Source organism: Aotus nancymaae, unplaced genomic scaffold (assembly GCF_030222135.1).
Source record: "Aotus nancymaae isolate 86718 unplaced genomic scaffold, 86718_ANA_hifiasm-v0.15.2.pri h1tg000011l, whole genome shotgun sequence".
In the NCBI taxonomy this organism is placed as follows: domain Eukaryota; kingdom Metazoa; phylum Chordata; class Mammalia; order Primates; family Aotidae; genus Aotus; species Aotus nancymaae.
The window spans coordinates 1,683,923-1,703,732 of record NW_026988422.1 but is presented as its reverse complement, the minus strand read 5'-3'; the positions used below and the strand labels follow the sequence as shown (position 1 = coordinate 1,703,732).

The following is a 19,810-nucleotide window of genomic DNA, read 5'->3' as shown; positions in this document are numbered from 1 at the left end:
ATCTATGATATCCTCATGGCAATTTGCTTCTTAAAATCTTTCAGTGGCTGGCTGTAGCAGACAGTGATGTTAAAGGTCTTTAAAATGGTGAAAAGTCTTTTGAGGTGTATCCTAGCACTCTCTCGCGCACTCTACCTCTCTCACCAGCCCGGTTCATAGCCTATGTACAAAATGTCGTGTCAGTTACCGAATGAATTGATTTCCTCGCTCTTTTAAAACTCTTGTGACCCTGTAATGCAATGTCTAGAACGATTTTCCTACTTGTCTACTAGTAAGCTAAAGGAAAGCAGAGATATGCTAAGTTCCAATTAGAAAAAATGTAGAGAAAGTGTTCTGTAATGAGGTAGAAGAAGTTTGAAAGTGAAAGATAACACAGATGCGGGGGAAGCACACAGTATGTGAGAATGAGACTTCAGAACTAACTAGTGAACCACATTCATTTCCTTTACAGCATTTATTTCAGTTTATTACATACTAAAGGTGAGTTTGGTCTCATCTACCTCACATACCATAAGGCCTGAAGGACAGTGAGGGTAGGGTGGGCATTCCCTACTCAGGGAGTGATCGGATCTGACGCTGAGCTCCAAAACTTATCAGATGACTTTAGGCAAATTACTTATTATTTCTGTGGCTCCATTTTCTCGGCTGCAAAATGATAACCCATTTCAGAAAGTAGTTGTGAGAATGAATGATTTAGTGTACACAAATCATTCATTTGTGTGCACCAAAGTATGAGGTTGAACCATATGAAATTACTATTTTTATACGTCAAAATACTCAAATATCAACAAGTTCATATGGCTCAACCAAATTTTAAGACAATGTCTAACCGACAGCATGCGACTCAAAAAGAGTGACTATTCCTTCTTGTAATGCTTCTAAACCATTACTCCCTAATGCCTCTGATATAACAGCCTCATTTGTTGAATTTCATATTATCCAATTATCTTTTCTCATTGATGGCCCCTTACTAATACGCTGGTCCCTCCACAACACTTATTCATGATTAGGGCACTTGGCAACAATCTTTAACACATCCTTTGTCCCCACCATCCTGAGTGACTTCAGTATCCATCTAGACAACCCATGCAATAATCTATCAATTCCTTACCTTCTTCATCTCCATGGTCATGGATTTCCAAGGTCATACCCTGCAACTGATTATCTAGTGGGGCTGTCTCCTATCCATCATCTGAAGATGACCACAATCAACGATCCCTCCAGGCCTCCCATGCCTTTGCTCTCACTACCTCTGCTCTCCAATCTCTGGAAAACCATAGCTCCTGACCCCTTTCCTGGCTTCACTGCTTCACCCAGCTGGGATAGCATGGCTCATTACTGAAACCACTCTTTCACCAATATCTTTAGAAACAATTGAAACATAGACTCCTATATTTCTGTGACCAAGCTGTTGAACTCAGCAGGGGGGGCGGGGGGGAATAGTCAGCTTTCAGACTGATGCAACAATATAAATCTGCAGTCCTCAATATCAAATAGGCCATCAACTCGGCTCAACCTCCTACTCATTCTTGCTTAGCTTGCTCTTATTTTACTAAGCAATGTTTCCAAACTGTCATATTGGTCAAGACCCCAAACAAGCCCACATCCTTCTCTGTCGATGACATCATTTTCTACTTCAATGAGACAATTTTACATACATTATCCAAATATTGTTTCCCTCCCCTTCTAAGATACGCCTGGACCTGTCCTGTGCACTTTCTTTCAGTTAGAGGATGAGGTATTCTTTTTTTTTTTTTTTTTTTTTTTTTTTTTTTTTTTTGAGACGGAGTCTCGCTCTTGTTACCCAGGCTGGAGTGCAATGGCACGATCTCGGCTCACCGCAACCTCCGCCTCCTGGGTTCAGGCAATTCTCCTGCCTCAGCCTCCTGAGTAGCTCGGATTACAGGCACGCGCCACCGTGCCCAGCTAATTTTTTTTTTTGTATTAGTAGAGACGGGGTTTCACAATGTTGACCAGGATGGTCTCGATCTCTCGACCTCGTGATCCACCCGCCTCGGCCTCCCAAAGTGCTGGGATTACAGGCTTGAGCCACCGCGCCCGGCCAAGGTATTCTTACTACAGGTCAAGATCCTGCCCTCCACACATGACCCCCTTTTTCTTTCAGCGCTCCCAGGACCGAGCTCCATTAATTATCCCCTTTACTTCCTAAAACGAACTTCTCGGTGCCTATTTACTCTTTCTTCTAAGCCCGGAAACCCATTTAAATCTTTCATCAAATGAATTTTTTTCTTTTTGCTTCTTGAACCTGGGCTGCACCCCAGAAACCATATCGTTCCTTCTCTTCTAGGCCAAGTGTCTTGAAAGAGAGGTCTGTGCTAACTCTTTTCAACTTTCCTATTCTACCCATTTAATTTAAAACAAGACACAACCTCAATTCTGCCCTGGCTACTGCACTGAAAGTTCTCTGATGAGACACCAGTGAACTCCATAATGCCATACCTGAGGAACATGTATCAATTCTCTCCTCTCATTTTTTCTCATTTCTCTGTTTTTTCCTTTCCAGTCTCCCTCACGGGGTTCCTCTTCTTTTGTTTGCTTCTTAAATGTCTGCATTACTCAAGGCTTCACCCTTGGTAATTTGTTCATTCTATACATTCTCCTTGTGCAATTTCATTTGCTCTTGATTCTAAACACAACTGATACGGGGTGACTCCCAAATCTGTATTTCCAGCCCAGATATCTCCCATTCCCTTCCCTGTTTATTTGCCTGTATAGCCTGCCTGCAAGGACTTAAACTCAACATATTATTCAGTCTTATTTCCGCCCCCCCAAAAAAAATATTTATTCAGGACCTGCTTCATACTACCATTCAACAGTAAACAAGACAGCAAGACAGGCCCTTTATCTTAATTCTTGTTTCTCATTCCTACCCCTAATTTCAATTCAGGATATGATAAGACCAAAACTGTCAATAGTTTGCCATTTTTTGTTCAAAGAAGGCTAAACACTTGGGGTCTATGAACATGCTACAGCCTGGAATTCCCTTCCCATGTTCTTTTCAATTCATAAGACTTTAGGAGAAGTCTCATCCTCCAAGGTACCTTCCCTAAACTGCCATGTAAGTCTCCGTGCCCTTGACCACTGCCTTTACTAGAATGTGCTAAAACTATTTATTTGCACATGTTTTCCCCAGTGATCTCTAAGGCAGAGATTATATCTCTCCAGTGACCGCATACTGCTTGGTACATGAGTGATACATGTTTGAGATTGCCCAAGTAGGTGGGCTGAAGTACTTGGTGCTTTTCTGAGTCTCCTGCATCCTCCCGCTGCACTTACCTACTTGTAAATCCTACTCCTTCCCCTTGCTAATACCAGAATAACTTTCTTGAGCATGCTGTATCTCTTTCATTTTCCACATCCCTCAAAATCATGTACGTAAAAGGCACTCAAGAAATATTGGTTGAACTGAGCTGAAACAAACAGTTAAAACACTCCATCATATCTACATTTCTATTCCTGGGATCCTTTAGTGTGGTTTTGTAGTTCTGAGCTAAGATTTCCCAGGTGTCTTTCAGCTACACCAAGGCCCAAAGAATGTTATCAAAAAATGTCCAGACTGTTCTTCAGTGTCTGCATGTGTCGTGAGAGACCACTGTAATTGCATATGTGGCATCCTCCATCTAGGTGTATGGACTCACCATACTTCCTCAATTCACAAAACAAAGAGGCAGGATGGGACTCTTAGTGGAGTAAAAATTTCATTTGACCCACTGGATCACTATGTACCTTATTTCTTCCTGTAATGCACTGAATTCAGGCTCTTACGGCCTAAGTTCATTTCCAAAAAGTGAACACTTCTATTCACTCCTCACAAGAAGCTCCACTCCCAATGTACGTAAAGTGCTTTGAGTTCTCTGTGAAAGGAATGATGTAAACACAAGACATTACCAACATTATCCTCTAGATAACCTTATGAGGTAAGTATTAATGTTAGAGGGATTACTATTTTACAGGCGGAGGAGTCAGCTGATTTGCTTAAAGTCAGAGGTGGGGCTAAGAGCCAAGAACACACTCCAAGAATCCTGTGCTTATATCCATTGCCAGACCTAACCCAAGCTTTTCAGAAAGTTTTTCTTAGAGTGTGAAGAGAGGCGGAGAACTTTTTGCTTTCTTTTTCAGACTGTTCTTGCCCCATCCCCCTTTCCCTCTCTTATCATTTCTTCTCAATAGAGATCCAAAAGAGAATGCAATGATCACCTAACAGCCATCCAGTCCCCCACCTGTGTAGCATGTGGGACAGTACAGAAGTTCAGTCAGGCATACTCCATCTATTTCCATCCAAGGTTTACAATCAAGGCTGCTCAGAGTTCTGCCAGCTTGAGTTAGTTCAGTTCAAGTAAATCGCCGTGTCATTCAAGTATGGGGTACTCCATTGAATTAATTCTCTTTAGTTATGTCTTGTACACATGGCCCATATAACTTCACAGAGATCCTGCTCACCAAATGATGTTTCAAATCTGACACACTACATTTATTAGAATGATTCTATTCTCATTCACCTAGTTTTAAAATCTGCTAGAGTTTGAAGGTTGAAAATGTCATAGAAATGTGGCATCTTAAAAGACTGTAGATACAGAGTGAAGGGTTCTGAGTAACAGCAATAATAGTTGCCCTACTTGTTAAATGTTTATAAAGTTAATTGTTAGTGATGAGTGAACTCAGTCTAAGTCTCCGACTATTTTGACAGGGCTCTGTGCAAAAAGAATCATTTCTGGAGAAGCAGAAATCTGCTAGACTGAATTATATCTAGTTCTAAGCTTTAAAACTGCATGTAGCCCCAGAAATCTGTCTGTCTATTTTCTGGAAGGGTTCAGGCTTTAGGCTGAGCAATGGAGCTATGAAAGAAACAAAACGGAAAGGCTTCTGGTGGCGGAGGCTGCTTCACCCCAGGAGATCTGCCTGGAGTTGACCATTTCAACTTCCAGCCATTACACGCTCCCAAGCCCAGCTTCTGCAGTCTGCTTAGGTCTCTTTCCAAACTCGTCCCAAGTTAAGAAACAATTTATCTAAGGAATTATTCACCTACAAGTAGTGACCATTTTACTTACCTTTCCTGAGAGATATTATGAGAGATATCCCTCTGTTAAAACACTGTTGTGCTGACCCCCTATTAACCTCAGCAGGGAAGGCACTAGGTTCAAGAGGCCAAAGAAGAGACCCAGAGGCAGCAAAGGAGACATGGGGTTTACTAGGGGCTTATATACGCGGAGAGAGTGGAGAATTGTAGCAGGCTGGATCTGAGAACTGCCTTATGTATAGAAATGGCCCAGTGGCGGCGGGCTGGGCAGGAAAATCTCAACCGCTTGCAAACAGCATGCAATTTATAGAGCATTTTCACTTAACACCCTCCCTTTAACGACCTCCATCTGGCAACCTTCATTTAACCTAAAACTCAGGGCCTCAATCCCCAATAGCCCATGTTCCACAGGAAGAGCAGGGGGCTCAGATACTTATCATAGTAAGGAATGAATCTCCAGGCTGGCCATTCCTGGATTTCCCACCTTGGAACACACATTCAGGTGCACTGTCCATACAGGGTCATTCTAAGGGTATGTTTAAATTGTTGCTATCAGGTATGTTTACCCTACAAAAACACAAATGAAGAAAAGTATCTGGAAGGAAATCAGAGACAGCTCCAAATTTCATATTTATCTCGATTCCAAAGGTCTGGAAAATCAGTCACGACCTTGCGAGAACATGACGCTACACCCACAGAATACCCTATGCCGGAAACAGCACGTGCCATAGCACCTGACTAGGCAGCAGAGAGAAATGTGACAGCCTGCACCAGTGAAAACGCAGGCCAACCTTTCATTCTTCATAAAAAATGATAAAACTTCCACATATCCGAAAACACAGGAAAGAAAGTCATGAACCACTTAGACTCAAAGGAAAAATACCTGACTCATATATTTGTTTCACAATTTAAGCACATATCCCTCATCTCACAGTGGGGACCAAGTGATATGTTTGGCTAGTAGGATTAACATTGCTTCAGAAAACATTTTCCTGGACCACTGTAATCTTCAAGGTAATTGCTAGAAAATAACATTTGTAAATCTTTTAAAAATGTATAAGATATCATAATTTATTTACAGAAACAGCAGTATCTAAATATATCAGGTACTTCAAGAAATATAATGAAAAGGATCATGTTTCTTTTTGGTTTGAAGAACAATTTTTATACACAGAGTCTTAAAGCCTGAGAAACTACTGTATCTGTACACTATGGGACTGATGTTCAGGTGATCTAACATTAACTTAAGAAAGAGTTTTCCAGCAGTTACAGGGAGCATGGTAGATGAGGTGTGTGAAGGTAGGATCCCCCTTGGGTAGCCTGGTGGTTTCTGGGCAATAGTGTCCTAGGGGACCTCTTTCTTCAGTTGCCCTCCAAAGCCTCCTTAGTTTACCATTCTGTTCTAGACAAATATCCCCAATTTCTCTGTGAGCTATATTGAGAAATGGGTTGGGAAGCTCTAGCTTAGGAAACACATTTCCTTTTGGCCCTAGACACACACAGAGAAGATCACTACAAGAACATGATTCAATGTCAGAGTGACACGGTGCAAAAAGCAGAGTGAGACTGAAGTTCCGGCACAGGCTTTCTTGTGACCTAGCTCTGGGCCCTGAGCAGATCACTGACCTGTCAGGACTTTGACTGCCTCACTGTAAATGGTTTGGTCTTGATCCTGTTTAAGGTCCCACCCTAAACATTACCTAGTCAGTGATGTTATGGTACTTAGTGATGTTATGGCACAAGGCACATGGTACTTAGAAACCCCTAAATTGGCTGGGCGTGGTGGCTCATGCCTGTAATCCCAGCACTTTGGGAGGCCAAGGTGGGTGATCACTTGAGGCCAGGAGTTTGAGACCAGCCTGGCCAACATGGCAAAACTCCGTCTCTACTGAAAATGCAAAACATTAGCCAGGCATGGAGGCGGATGCCTGTAATCCCAGCTACTCAGGAGGCTGAGGCAAGATAATTGCTTGAACCCGAGAGGCAGAAGCTGCAGTGAGCCCAGACTGCACCACTGCACTCCAGCCTGGGCAACAAGAGGGAAACTCTGTCTCAAAAAAAAAAAAAAAAAAGAAAAAGAAAAAAGTAACTACTAAGTCTCTGAGTACCATATGCCTTGTACTGTGCGAGGTGACATGGGAGACACTAGACAGAGACCCTGTCCCTACTCTCATGGAACTTGTAAGCTAGCTAAAGGTAAGATCATTAATTAAGATAAATATTGATAGGTAAAAATAAAATCTAACCAAATTATAATGGATTTGGGGAGAGAATTATCACTGCTTATAATAACTCAATGTACTTCCCACTGAGCATATAAATCTATAAGGGTAAATTTGCACCGCAGAAGTAGTCTACGACCTCTTTTTTTGTTTAATCAGGTAACAATCATTACGTTCAAATATTCAAACATGGGCTTGAAGATTATAAAGTCATGTGAAATCAGCTTCACCTTGGTTGTACCTAGGAGCTCCAGCCTGACCTACTGAACATTTTCAATACGACACATCTTAATTAAGTCATTAACAAATGGATGCATATTCAGGGAACACCACCAAGGCAAGGAGGAGTGCTAAAAGTCTTCTCTGACACAAAATGTAAATATCCTGCTCACTCAACATTCTTTGCTATCCTCCTAGAACTTTCAAGCCCTTGCTCCTACTTCACTTCTTTTTAGACTCACAGAGACCCTCATCCCTTTACTTCTGTGCTATATCCTTATATATCAGCCCACTGTTATTTTTACTTCTTTTCTTATACAGCACAGGCTCCATGGATCGTCACTTCAAACTTTCTCTTATTTATGTTAATTCCTTCTGCTCCCAAGAAGCACTTACCTGCATATATGCAACACATGGGATCAGTCAACGCTAGGGCAAAATCACCACTAGTGGAGAACCACACAATGTGCTGGGGCAACCATACCTTCATGGTTGCCAGCATTAAGTAGCTTGGTCAGGAGAGGTTTCTCTAGGAGTAAGGGCATGTCAGACTTTCTCTGGTGCACTGTTATCCTCATTATTTTACCCTCTGTAGGCAGGATAAACCCTGTTTGACAGCGGCAGGAGGCAGGGAGAGGAATTAAGGCTGCAAGTAAAACCCAGGCTAGCTCCTAAAAGCCATCAAGGAACAATCTCTTTCGTGTAGCAATGCCTGTGGGTAACATGTGAAACATGGATGAATGTTTGCTTTATTCATCTCGGTCATGAACAGTCCAGTGAGTATGTAGTTGTGACCATAAACAGCAGGCTAGAGCCATGTCTTAAGGCATCCTCAGAGTACTTCATCTATGACTTCAATCTTTCCCTGTTTGCTTTTAGGGGCTGCAGTCAAATCCTAACTCTGCCACTTAGCTGTCTAACTTGTGGTAAGTTATTTAAACTAACTGTATCTGGGGATAATACCTACCTCACAGAGTTAATGTGGACATTATATTTCTTACTGTAACAGGGCCAGGCCTATAGGGCTATATGTGTTTGTTGCTGTTGTTATTAATTATAATCCTGTACATAGAAGTCACCAAACTTTCTCACAGTTATAAGAATGATGAAACAATATTATCACTTCCTCTTCTTTCTATAAACATATTGTTGCTGGAGAAATGGTCATGCTACTGAATGAGCTATATGTGTCTAACACTAATGACTGAATACATTCTTTCTCTAACCACAAAAGATAATATACAAAATATTTCCAAACCTAATGACCTCAAGCAGAACCCTTTATGTTGCCCATAGTTATTATGTACTCAAGAGAACAATAAATATCCTTCCTGAAGAGGACTGCCCTTCACCTTCCACTCTCCCGTCACATGTGACCTTATCTCCCCACTGTTAGCCCTGGTTTCTGCCCTAGCATTTCTGCATCTATTTTCCCCACTCCTCACCTTCCACTTAGTGCCTCAACCACAATGAACCACCCTCACTTCCCTGAACTCACCATGCGCCCCCTCACCTTCAGCCTTTCTAGCAAGCCAGTCCTTCTTCCTGGAATCCCCTTCTCTTCTCATTCATCTCACTTCCTCAGGTAACTCACAGTACTCTTCAGGACTTCGCTTGTATGGTGTGTCCACCAGAAGAATTTCCTTGACATTGCTAACCCCCAATCACCAAGGTTAAATTTGAGGCACCTCTCATAGCCTCTGCCACTGTGCTGTTAATAGATCAGAAGTTCCCGAAGGGTGGGAATCACAGCCTACTTTGTCCTCAGTGCTTCCCTAGTTTCTAGCTGTATCTAATAGATACATGGTTTGTATTCTACAAACGGACAAATGAACTATGGACACAAGAAAACAGGTTGGCAGACCTAAAGATATTTGACATCTAGAAAGGGGGCAAGGCAAGATCACTGTCATTATCTTTAAACATCTATACATATCTTGAAAGGAGAAGAATATTCTTTAAAAAGTTTGTTTTAGACTAAATCACTTAGAATATTCTATGTAGCTTCATAAAGAGGCACCAGGGCCAACGGTATAGGTTCCCAGGAGCCTTTCCCCTTTCCCGAAATAATACAAGAAAGAATGTCCTAAAATGGAAAACATAGGATACTTTGACCGGTATTCAGCTGCATGTGACTGGATGGGTTCACACGTGGGCTGGCAAAATGAACTAGGTAATGCCTGTTTCTTTGCAAAGTTAATATTCTTATGAATTAAATTCTATTTCTGGGCTCCTGGGTATGCATATATAGCATAAGAGTCATTCTAGTTACATAAAAGAGATGATCAAAGGTTACATTTGAAGGTATATATATATAAGCTTGCCACCCCATGGAGTATTGGGGTTAAAAAAATACTCAGAGGATTTCAAACAAAACAAAACAAAATAATCCAACCCACAAACCTAGAGTTCCAAGTTCTAAGGCAGGGGATAACACCCCCAAGAGGCAAGTCCGGATCCCCTCAGGCATTCTCCACACCACCTCCTTCATTCTGGAAGAGGCAATTTAACTTTACAACTTTCAAGAAACTTCCCATTAGAAGTGGTTTCCAACTTTAGATTTATTGCATTTTCCAAAGTTACGTCATTTGGGCTGTGCATAATCCAGAGGGACTCAAGGGGCACACTGTAAACTGTGACAATAAATATTAACGAATATGTTCCTGATAAAACCTGCGATCTGCACACACACACACCCCCACACAAAAAGGGGCTTTTCACCTTATATGGTTACTTTTAAAAATAGACTCTTTCTACATTTCACTTTGTTGGTCTGCCAAACACACAGAGTCCATCTACTTTAGAAACACCAATTAAAAATATTAACAACACAAAAATACATAACCAGTGGTTTAGAGTCAAGGGCACATAAATTGACAGTATTCAATTCAGACAGTAAGTAAACACAGAATGAGTAACAGAAAATCCTTCTTCATCCAAATGGCAGCAAGAACAACAGCCCTGAACGTGAAAAGTGTTCCTCCCCTCAATCCCAGTACCAGGACTCGGGACTCCCCTACCTCTCCACTACCTTGAGATGTCAACCGAAGGATTAGGAAGCAGGCAAAAAGCCGGCAGGAGGGAGGGGTAGAAGACGGGGCTGAGAAATGATTTGGGCAAGACTTACAGCAGGTGAGGAGGGAGATTATTTCACTCCACGCTGTCATCTTTTATATTCTTATTCGAAATGTTGCTTCTCCTAGGGTTCACAATCTTTGCTTTCTCCCCGTGGGGAAAGGGGCAAACACCTGGGCTGCCTAACTGAGCAGCTGAGAAGCGGCTGTGGAAAGGGGGCTGGGCTGGGAGTTAACAATCTTTAGCCTGACATCCAGGTTCTGCCACTTAACTTTTCCGAGCCCTCGTTTTCCTCATCTGTAAAATGGGGATCCTAAAACCTTCTTCACAGTGTTGCTGAGAGGAACTAAAACCAGGTGTGTAAAGCTGGCTACTCTAACTAGAAAAACACAAGGAAACCGCCATTGCTTTGTCAGTTTGGGGAGAAAAGATCTACTTCTCTCTGGTACTTGGCAGGTTGTGAGCTACTACTGATTTTTCAATGTTAAACTTAACCCAGGTTGGGATGTAGCCAGTCATTATAAGATTGAGAGGCATGATGCTATACACACTTTAGGCAATTTATAAATGAAGGAGGGAGACAGGAAAGGAAGAGAGGTGAAAGGAATAGCTAGGCCTAACCCACACCTTTTTTTCTGCAAGTGACAGATGTTAGCTGTCAGTGCTATTCTGAATGCATCTCCTGGGAGTGGTCTGAGTTTTGGTCCTACTATACTGAGTGGACTGGGGGGCTCAGCAAAGAACCATGCTCATAATCTTACTGTTGGGTAAGTCTGAAAAAATGACATTAGTACAATCCTTTCCTTTAATTGTTTCTGTACAATTAGCCCATGTCCTCTGGGAGCTAATTTGATAATTCAGTGGAGACTCACTATTGCCCTATTTATTGGAGTCTGTTAGAAAATAAGCTTCTTTATTACAACTAATTTTGTTCCATCTCTAAAAGGCTATAGCATTTTGGTTTACAGCTTACTAAATTCAATGTATCAGACTGCAAAAGAAATTATACACATTGAAAAATAAGGTTTAGAAAAGTCCAGAAAATTGATACAACCCATGTAATGAATTAGAACTACACATGAATTAAATAACTTAATTCCTCTTTTTTTTAACATTTATATGGAAAATAAAATATTTACAGCTTGAGGAAAATGGCCAGGCCCGGTGGCTTATGCTTGTAATTTCAGCACTTTGGGACGCTGAGCCAGGCAGATCACAAGAGGACAGGAGTTGCCAGTATGGTGAAACCCCAACTTTGCTAAAAATACAAAAATTAGCTGGGTGTGGTGGTGCACGTCTATAATCCCAGCTACTCAGGAGGCTGAGGCATGAGAATTGCTTGTAACCTGAGAGGTGGAGGTTGCAGTGAGCCTAGATCATGCCACTACACTCTAATTTGGGCAATAGAGTGAGACTCTGTCTCAAAAAAATAAAATAAGTAAGTAAATAAATAAATAAAACAAAGTTTGAGGAAAATGGAAACTCCTTGAACATCTATATAATGAAAGTTCTAAAAAATTACTGTCATATCCTGATGTGTTTTCAAATTCTGTTACATTTATAACATTTCAATAATTTATCAGATTAAAAAGCAAAGGAAAAAATAGTTATCAAGGGATGACAATTTGCTGTGTTTTTACACACAAGCATCCAGTGATACCAAGCTCATTATTCCCATTTTACAGATAAGAAAACTTGCTTAGAAACGACTAATAGCTTGCCACTGCCTAAGCACAAAGGCAAAATTTTTTAAGATGCTAAATGAATACAGCTACCTCCAGTTCATTTTGACGTCTCCTCCAGTCCATTCTCTGCCTCCTCCACTACAGCATGAGGCTCCCCACAACCTCAAGCTCCAGCCACACGTTCTACACTGCAGTTCCCTGAACACACCCTGCGGGCTCATGCCTCTGTGCCTCACACTGCCCGCTCTGCCGCCAGCTCTCTTCTTCTCCAGCAAGAATACCAAGATTCAAACCAAGCTTCACTGGAAGTATATTCTGAAATGTTGTCTGAGTTGTCTGATTCTACTAACCATAGACCCATGTGACCAATTCCCCCTGGAATTCTTCCCTTCTGTGGCACATACATGTTACAGCTCTTGCTGGCTCTCAAATGTCTCCTTTCTCTGCAAGTCCTTGAAAGGTGGGCCTGAGTGCTATGTAAGCACTTTGCTGCTGGGCTCAGCCACACACTGCCCACTACAGCAGCTTCTCTATGGCTGACGTTAACCGGCCCTAGATCTCTCTCTTCATGGCTCTGCCCAAGCTGGGGTAGTTAAAAATAGACCCTGGGTAGCTGGTTATTTCCCCTTCTGTTACTGTTCTCTTAAATTCAAACTCAACCTCCATCTTCCTTTCAAATAATGATAATAAATAATAATGCATGCAGGGCTTAATATCTAGGTGACGGGTTGATAGTTGCAGCAAACCACCATGGCACAGGTTTACCTATGTAACAAACCTGCACGTCCCACATATGTACCCTGGAACTTAAAATAAAATAAAATTAATTTGAAAAAAAAAAGAAGTGACATTTCCAAGCCCATTGAGCCTTTATAGAGATATATAAATATCCAGCCCTAATAACTAAAAAGAGGCTGTCTTGGAAAATGCTTTGTGATGTGTTGTTTTGTACCACTGAATGGAACCTGTGTTTTCATTAAACAAGTTCACAACACAGGTTTTGATGAATCTAAAAAATGACATTTCAGTTATTACTAAGCCTATATTAAGAACATATGAATATCCAGGCCTAAGAACTAAAAACAAGCTATGTGGGAAAAAACTTTGTGATATGCTATTTTATATCACTGAATGGGACCTATGTTTTCATTAAACAAATTCCAAACACACACACACACACACACACACACACACACCCAAAAAAAAAAAGAAAAGTGGGAGTGCTAAGTAACTGACTGCGCATTAGCTTAATTTCCAGTCTGAGGGCTGAGGAGGCCCCAGAGGGTGAAAATTCCAATTTTTTATGGTATTAAAGAAGGGATTAAGAGAATTGTTTTGTTTCTTAAAAGATGTCTGATGATATTACCACACAGAAACCTAATGAGGATCTTTCATGTCTCTCTCTCTATATACATACGTACATATGTATATACGTAGATACATACATTTTGTGTTAGCATTTCAAAAATATCACGACAATTCGTGAAAAAACAGAACATTCTGGCTTCAAGTCTTGGTTGGGTTGGCCTTCAACTAAATACTTTCTGTTAGTGCTTAGAATATGTGGAAATCAGAACTCTTAAGAAGAGCTGCTATGCATACAATGCATGCGGTCAGCTGCTATGCATACAATGCATGCGGTCAGCTTCTATGCATATAATGCATGCGGTCAGCTGCTATGTATACAATGCATGCGGTCAGTTTCTATGCATACAATGCATGCGGTCAGCTGCTATGTATACAATGCATGCGGTCAGCTTCTATGCATACAATGCATGCGGTCAGCTGCTATGCATACAATGCATGCGGTCAGCTGCTATGCATACAATGCATGTGGTCAGCTGCTATGCATACAATGCATGCGGTTAGCTTCTACGCATACAATGCATGTGGTTCAGTCACTGCTTTTACAGCTTTCCATGCTTTTTCACCAGCTTGCCTCTTTCACTGCCAAATCAGATCACCCTGATGAATGTTTCATCACTCCTCTGCTTTATACAATATTTTCTGTTGTATACTGAATATAAATGTACAAACATAAACACAAGTATTTTTATTCTTACAGTGTAGTTAAGAGGAGGTAGAAAATAGCACCAAGATTTCTAGCCTGGGAAAAAGATAGCATTATTAAATCCAGCTAGCGGCCTGGACAGAATAGGAAGACCTCTTTAAGAAGAGGTTCCTGGATTTGGAACTTAGGAAGCCATTGGCGAGGGCAGAAGCTGGACTATAAGTTGGGGGTGGGAAGCTAGGAGATGAGTACAATGGATTCAGGCAATGTGAAGATGGAAGAGAAATTGGCAAAGCAGGGAGCAAGGCAAGTGGAGATTTTCTTAGTGAGACCAGTGGGCATGTTATAAAGTTATGGAAAAAGAACCTACGGTGAGAAAGAAACTACAGCTACAAAAGGGAAGGAGGTATTTGATGGGCAAGATTTTAGAGGCAATGCTTACTATCCAAAGCTTACATGGAGGTGGCCAGGAATAGTGGCTCATGCCTGTAATCCCAGCACTTTGGAAGGCTGAGGCAGGTGGATAACCTGAGGTCAGGAGTTCAAGACTAGCCTGGCAAACATAGTGAAACCCCATCTCTACTAAAAATATAAAAATTAGCCAAGTGTGGTAACGGGCGCCTGTAATCCTATCTACTAGGGAGGCTGAGACACAAGAATCACTTGAACCTGGGAGGTGGAGGTTGCAGTAAGCCAAGATCATGCCACTGCACTCCAGCTGAGGTGACAGAGCAAGACTCCATCTCAAAAACAAACAGGCGGACACGGTGGCTTACACCTCTGATCCCAGGACTTTGGGAGGCTGAGGCGGGTGGATCACGAGATCAGGAGTTCAAAAGCAGCCTGGCCAAGACAGTGAAACCCCATCTCTATTAAAAATACAAAAAATTAGCCAGGTGTGGTGGCACACGCCTGTAATCCCAGCTACTCAGAAGGCTGAGGTGGAGAACTGTTTAAATCCAGGAGGCGGAGGTTGCAGTGAGCCGAGATTGCGCCACTGCACTCCAGCCTGGGCGACAGAGGGAGACTCCGTCTCAAAAACAATAACAACAAAACAAACAAAGCTTAGAAGGAGGGGACAAAATTGGAAACCAAGAACAATACTTCTTTTTTATTATTATTATTTTTGTATGTCAAATACAATGTTTTAGATTATGGCCAAGCTGGTCTTGAACTCCTGACCTTGTGATCTACCCGCCTTGACCCTCAGTGCTGGGATTATAGGCGTGAGCCATCGTGCCCACCAGCAATACTTCTAAAGATAGGAAAAGGAAACTGGGCACGGCGGCTCATGCCTGTAATCCCTGCACTTTGGGAGGCTGAGGTGGGCGGATCACCTGAGGTCAGGAGTTCGAGACCAGCCTGGCCAACTTGATGAAACCCCCATTTCTACTAAAATTAGAAAAAAAGTAGCTAGGTGCCTGTAATCCCAGCTACTTGGGAGGCTGAGGCAGAAGAATCACTTGAACCCGGGAAGCGGAGGTTGCAGTGAGCCAAGATTGTGCCATTGTACTCCAGCCTGGTGGACAAGAGCGAGACTGAGTCTTAAAAAAAAAAGACAGGAAAAAGAGAACATGTGTAAAGATGTGAAGAGGTGTTGGGGCAGAGGAAGGAAAGGATCAAAGAAGAATGCTTGTTTGTGAAGGGTGAGAGTGGTTAAGGAGTAAGTGGAAGAAAGGGCAAGAAAAAAGTGTTAAAAGGTTTGGAATCACGGCTTAGCACCGAGACAGAGGCAGTAAGGCATGAATAAAACTATTATTGATAGTAAGGGCCCATTTGAAGCTGGAAACTTAAAAAACATGTCTGTCAGTCAGTCAATGAACACTTACTGAATAATTCTGAGGTACCAGACACCTTACAGCCTAGCGAAGGACTCCAAGGTCAAGTCCGGGAGTTAGGCAAGTAAGTATGTCATAACAGCGTGGTAAGTGCTACGTTAGAAGTCTACATAAGCCATATGGGAGAATGGAGAAGATGCGTTTAGCTCGAGGGTGGGATGGGATGTAGTTTCCTGGAGGGGGAGTTTCTGAAGCCTATCTGTAAACTGAAAATGGAGAACGTGCCACTGGAAATTCCATCTTATTTCCTTCCAGGATACACAAACTTGGAAGGTATATAACCATACTCTATGTAAACTCAAGCAATTCAATACATTGGCACTGAAGGATCTTAATTATCCATGCTCCAGGATGTAATTTCATTATCATCAAAGAGTTTGACAGGCAAGACTGACAGAGCTTCAGGAAAATATGATTAATATTTTTTTTCCGCAGTCTTTCACAAGTAACAAAGTGTCTGGCTGTAGCTACATATTTTATTAGAGTCCTCAGGCATTGCTGGGAACTGTTCTGAGGAACTTCCTGATTCAACTTGGGCCACTAAATTCTGGTTTAATAATTACTTCTATTCTATTATCTCCCACAGCCAAGCATAAAGCAAGTATTTTCTTAAATGCCTTTGCTAAAAAAAAAATCAATTATCTAGGCTTTGTTTCTATCTTTTAAAAATATTATAAGTATCTTATCTTTCCATGAGAAACAAATATTCCATAGGTCTCCTTGTTTATACTCTGTGTCATTTACAACTCTGAATATCAAAGTCTTTACTAAGTTTTGCTAATGGGCTCTGTTTCATCCTCTGTGTCAACACGCCATTTTAATACTGCAGTTCTGACCTGCAATTTCTTAATAGGAAAATCAGCACCCCATTGCTAGAATGATACAGCCACAGAATTGAAAGGGGCCTTGAAACCACTTGTGTAATCACTTAAGTGATGAAGGACAAACTACCCAGCACTTGATCTAATTTTCTGTCTTAAGTGAGAGAAGATCCCCTTTCATTTACCATTACATAATGGAATCTTTGTAAGAGTCAAAATAGATGAGAGGAGAATGGCGGGATTTTTCTGTTCAAAGTGATTTTGCCTTTGCTATCATTTATTTCAGGCTTATTTTATGCCAGACATGGTGCTTAGCACTTCACAAGAATTATTTCATTCTGTCCTAACAATAATCCTAGCAGACTGTTGTGACAATTATCCTTTGTTTTTTTGAGACAGTGTCTTGCTCTGTGGCCCAGGCTCGAATGCAGTGGTGTGATCTCGGTTCACTGCAACCTCCTCCTCCTAGGGTTCAACAGATTCTCCTGCCGCAGCCTCCTGAGTAGCTGGGATTACAGGTGGGCGCCACCACACCTGGCTAATTTTTGTATTTTTAGTAGAGACAGGGTTTCACTATGTAGGCCAGGCTGGTCTTGAACTCCTGACCACAGGTGATCCACCCACCTCAGCCTTCCAAAGTGCTGGGATTACAGGTGTGACCTACTGCACCCGGCCCAATTATTCTTATTTTATAATGAGGAAATTGAGGCTTAGAGAAACTGAGAGTCAAATAGAGGTTGAGTTCTTTTTCTGATTTTGCCATTAACTGATGAGTGACTGTCATCAAGTTACCTAATGTCTTTTTGTGTGTGTGTAAATTGGGAACCATTATGACACCTATTGCACAGTGTGGCTGGATTATTATGTGAGATACTGGCCCCAAGTATGTCTAGCATGAATATGATATCCCCTCTTGGAGGCAGCATGGGGTTTTAGAGTTAGACAACCTGGGCTCTACTACTTCTTAGCTATGTGATGTTGGGCATGTACTTCAGTTTCCTGATCTTCAAGCTCCTCATCTATGAAATATGAAGACCAGTATTTGTACCTCAGAGTTACTGAAGGGTTAAGTGAGATGAGCCCTCATAACGAGCTTCCTTAGCCTAAGGCTGCTACAAACTGGGATGCTACCTCCTTCTCCTCCTTGAGGGTCACATGTACAAGGTAACTCTCCTAAGGGTGCAACACAATAAGGAATGCAACTTGTAAGAAGGCTGCAGGGGAGCTTTAAGAGACTTGCAATGTGGGAAGGGAGGCACTGGTCAACCACAGCAGGTCAGTGTGGGAGGTATGCCTTGGTGCCTTCTGCTGCCAGCATGGGCAGACTATTTGTACATCAAGGAAGACAGGATTCCTCATGAAATGGCACAACTGAATAAGCTAGCTAATTGCCTATGTCGATTGTTTGAAGTGCTCTGTCAGCAGAGACTGAGTTTCGACGAAAGGCTATCACTGTGGTTTCATATCTATGAAAAGCATATTCCAGTAGAAATGACAAGTAATCAGTGTTTCAAACATATTTATAGCATCTTCCTATGAGCAAGACAATAGGAATAGCCCTCACAAAGATACCAATAAAGTCATCTTAGAAAAGATTGGTCTGATTTGATTGAGTTTTTGAAAAATGCAAGGATTTAGGACCCCATTCAAAGGTAAAATGGTCCACTGTGTCATGAAGTAGATACAGATCAACTGCCACCTTTCTAGGACATAATCATTATACGACTCCAATCCAGACAAAAAGATATTAAGACATCCGTACCGCCAGGCGCAGTGGCTCACGCCTGTAATCCCAGCACTTTGGGAGGCTGAGGCAGGTGGATCACTTGAGGTCAGGAGTTGGAGACCAGCCTGACCAACATGGTGAAACTCTGTCTCTACTAAAAACACGAAAATTAGCTGGGCATGGTGGTGTATGCCTGTAATCCCTGCTATTTGGGAGGCTGAGGTAGAAGAATCACTTGAACCTGGGAGGTGGAGGTTGCAATAAGCTGAGATTGTGCCACTGTACTCTAGCCTGGGTGACAGAGCAAGACTCCGTCTCAAAAAAAAAAAAAAAAAAAAGACATCTGTACCTCAAATTGTACCCTCAGAAACTCTGCACTACTTCACTTCCTTAGAATCTCACTGGTTATCTGATCTCTCAATCCATGGTAGATTAGAAGCAAAAACTAGAATTAGGGTAGAAGGTAGAAACAGATGAGAGGAACAAAGAAATGATTGGTTATATAACTTAACCAATATGAATAAATGACTGGTGACATCACAGAAGTGGTAGAAAATGAAATACAGAAAGATATTATTATTTAATACTTCAAATGCTGTTCATATACATAGCATTGACTTTTAAGTATGCAGCTAAGTATGAATTACTTTAAAATATGTTTTTATCAAGATGATGATTTTTTTTTTTTTTGAGACGGAGTTTCGCTCTTGTTACCCAGGCTGGAGTGCAATGGCGCGATCTCGGCTCACTGCAACCTCCGCCTCCTGGGTTCAGGCAATTTTCCTGCCTCAGCCTCCTAAGGCTGGAGAATTACAGCCTGGGATTACAGGCATGTGCCACCATGCCCAGCTAATTTTTTGTATTTTTAGTAGAGACGGGGTTTCACCATGTTGACCAGGATAGTCTCGATCTCGACCTCGTGATCCACCGAAGATGATGATTTTTGAAAACATTCTGGTACTTGATAGAGAAAAGAAAGTCATTAGAAAATTCACCTTCACAGACCACTCAGTTCAGTGACAAAAACCAAATCAATGAGAAGTGATTCTGGGTTATTTCCCAAACTATCCACAATCCATTGCCCATTTTGGGGATACTTCTATAGCATTCTCTTTTTCATTATGCAGAAAAACAATCCAAAAGATTGAAATTATCCTAAACTAATTCAATTAAAA

At 41.7% G+C, this 19,810-nt stretch overlaps 2 protein-coding genes across 7 annotated transcripts in view; one reads left to right on the top strand and one right to left on the bottom strand.

Annotated features, from left to right (window-relative positions):
- Positions 1-19,810, bottom strand: part of CMSS1 (cms1 ribosomal small subunit homolog) — a 366,636-nt gene that overhangs the window by 205,484 nt on the left and 141,342 nt on the right. The gene's annotated exons all lie outside the window — the stretch shown is intronic.
- Positions 1-19,810, top strand: part of FILIP1L (filamin A interacting protein 1 like) — a 285,964-nt gene that overhangs the window by 138,757 nt on the left and 127,397 nt on the right. Inside the window, exon 1 of one of the 5 annotated variants that reach the window (XM_021667020.2) lies at positions 8,366-8,405. The exons of the other annotated variants lie outside the window; for them this stretch is intronic. The gene's annotated coding sequence lies outside the window, so the exon portion shown is untranslated. Of the gene's footprint in view, positions 1-8,365; positions 8,406-19,810 lie in introns of those variants that run through there. 5 annotated transcript variants of the gene reach the window in all.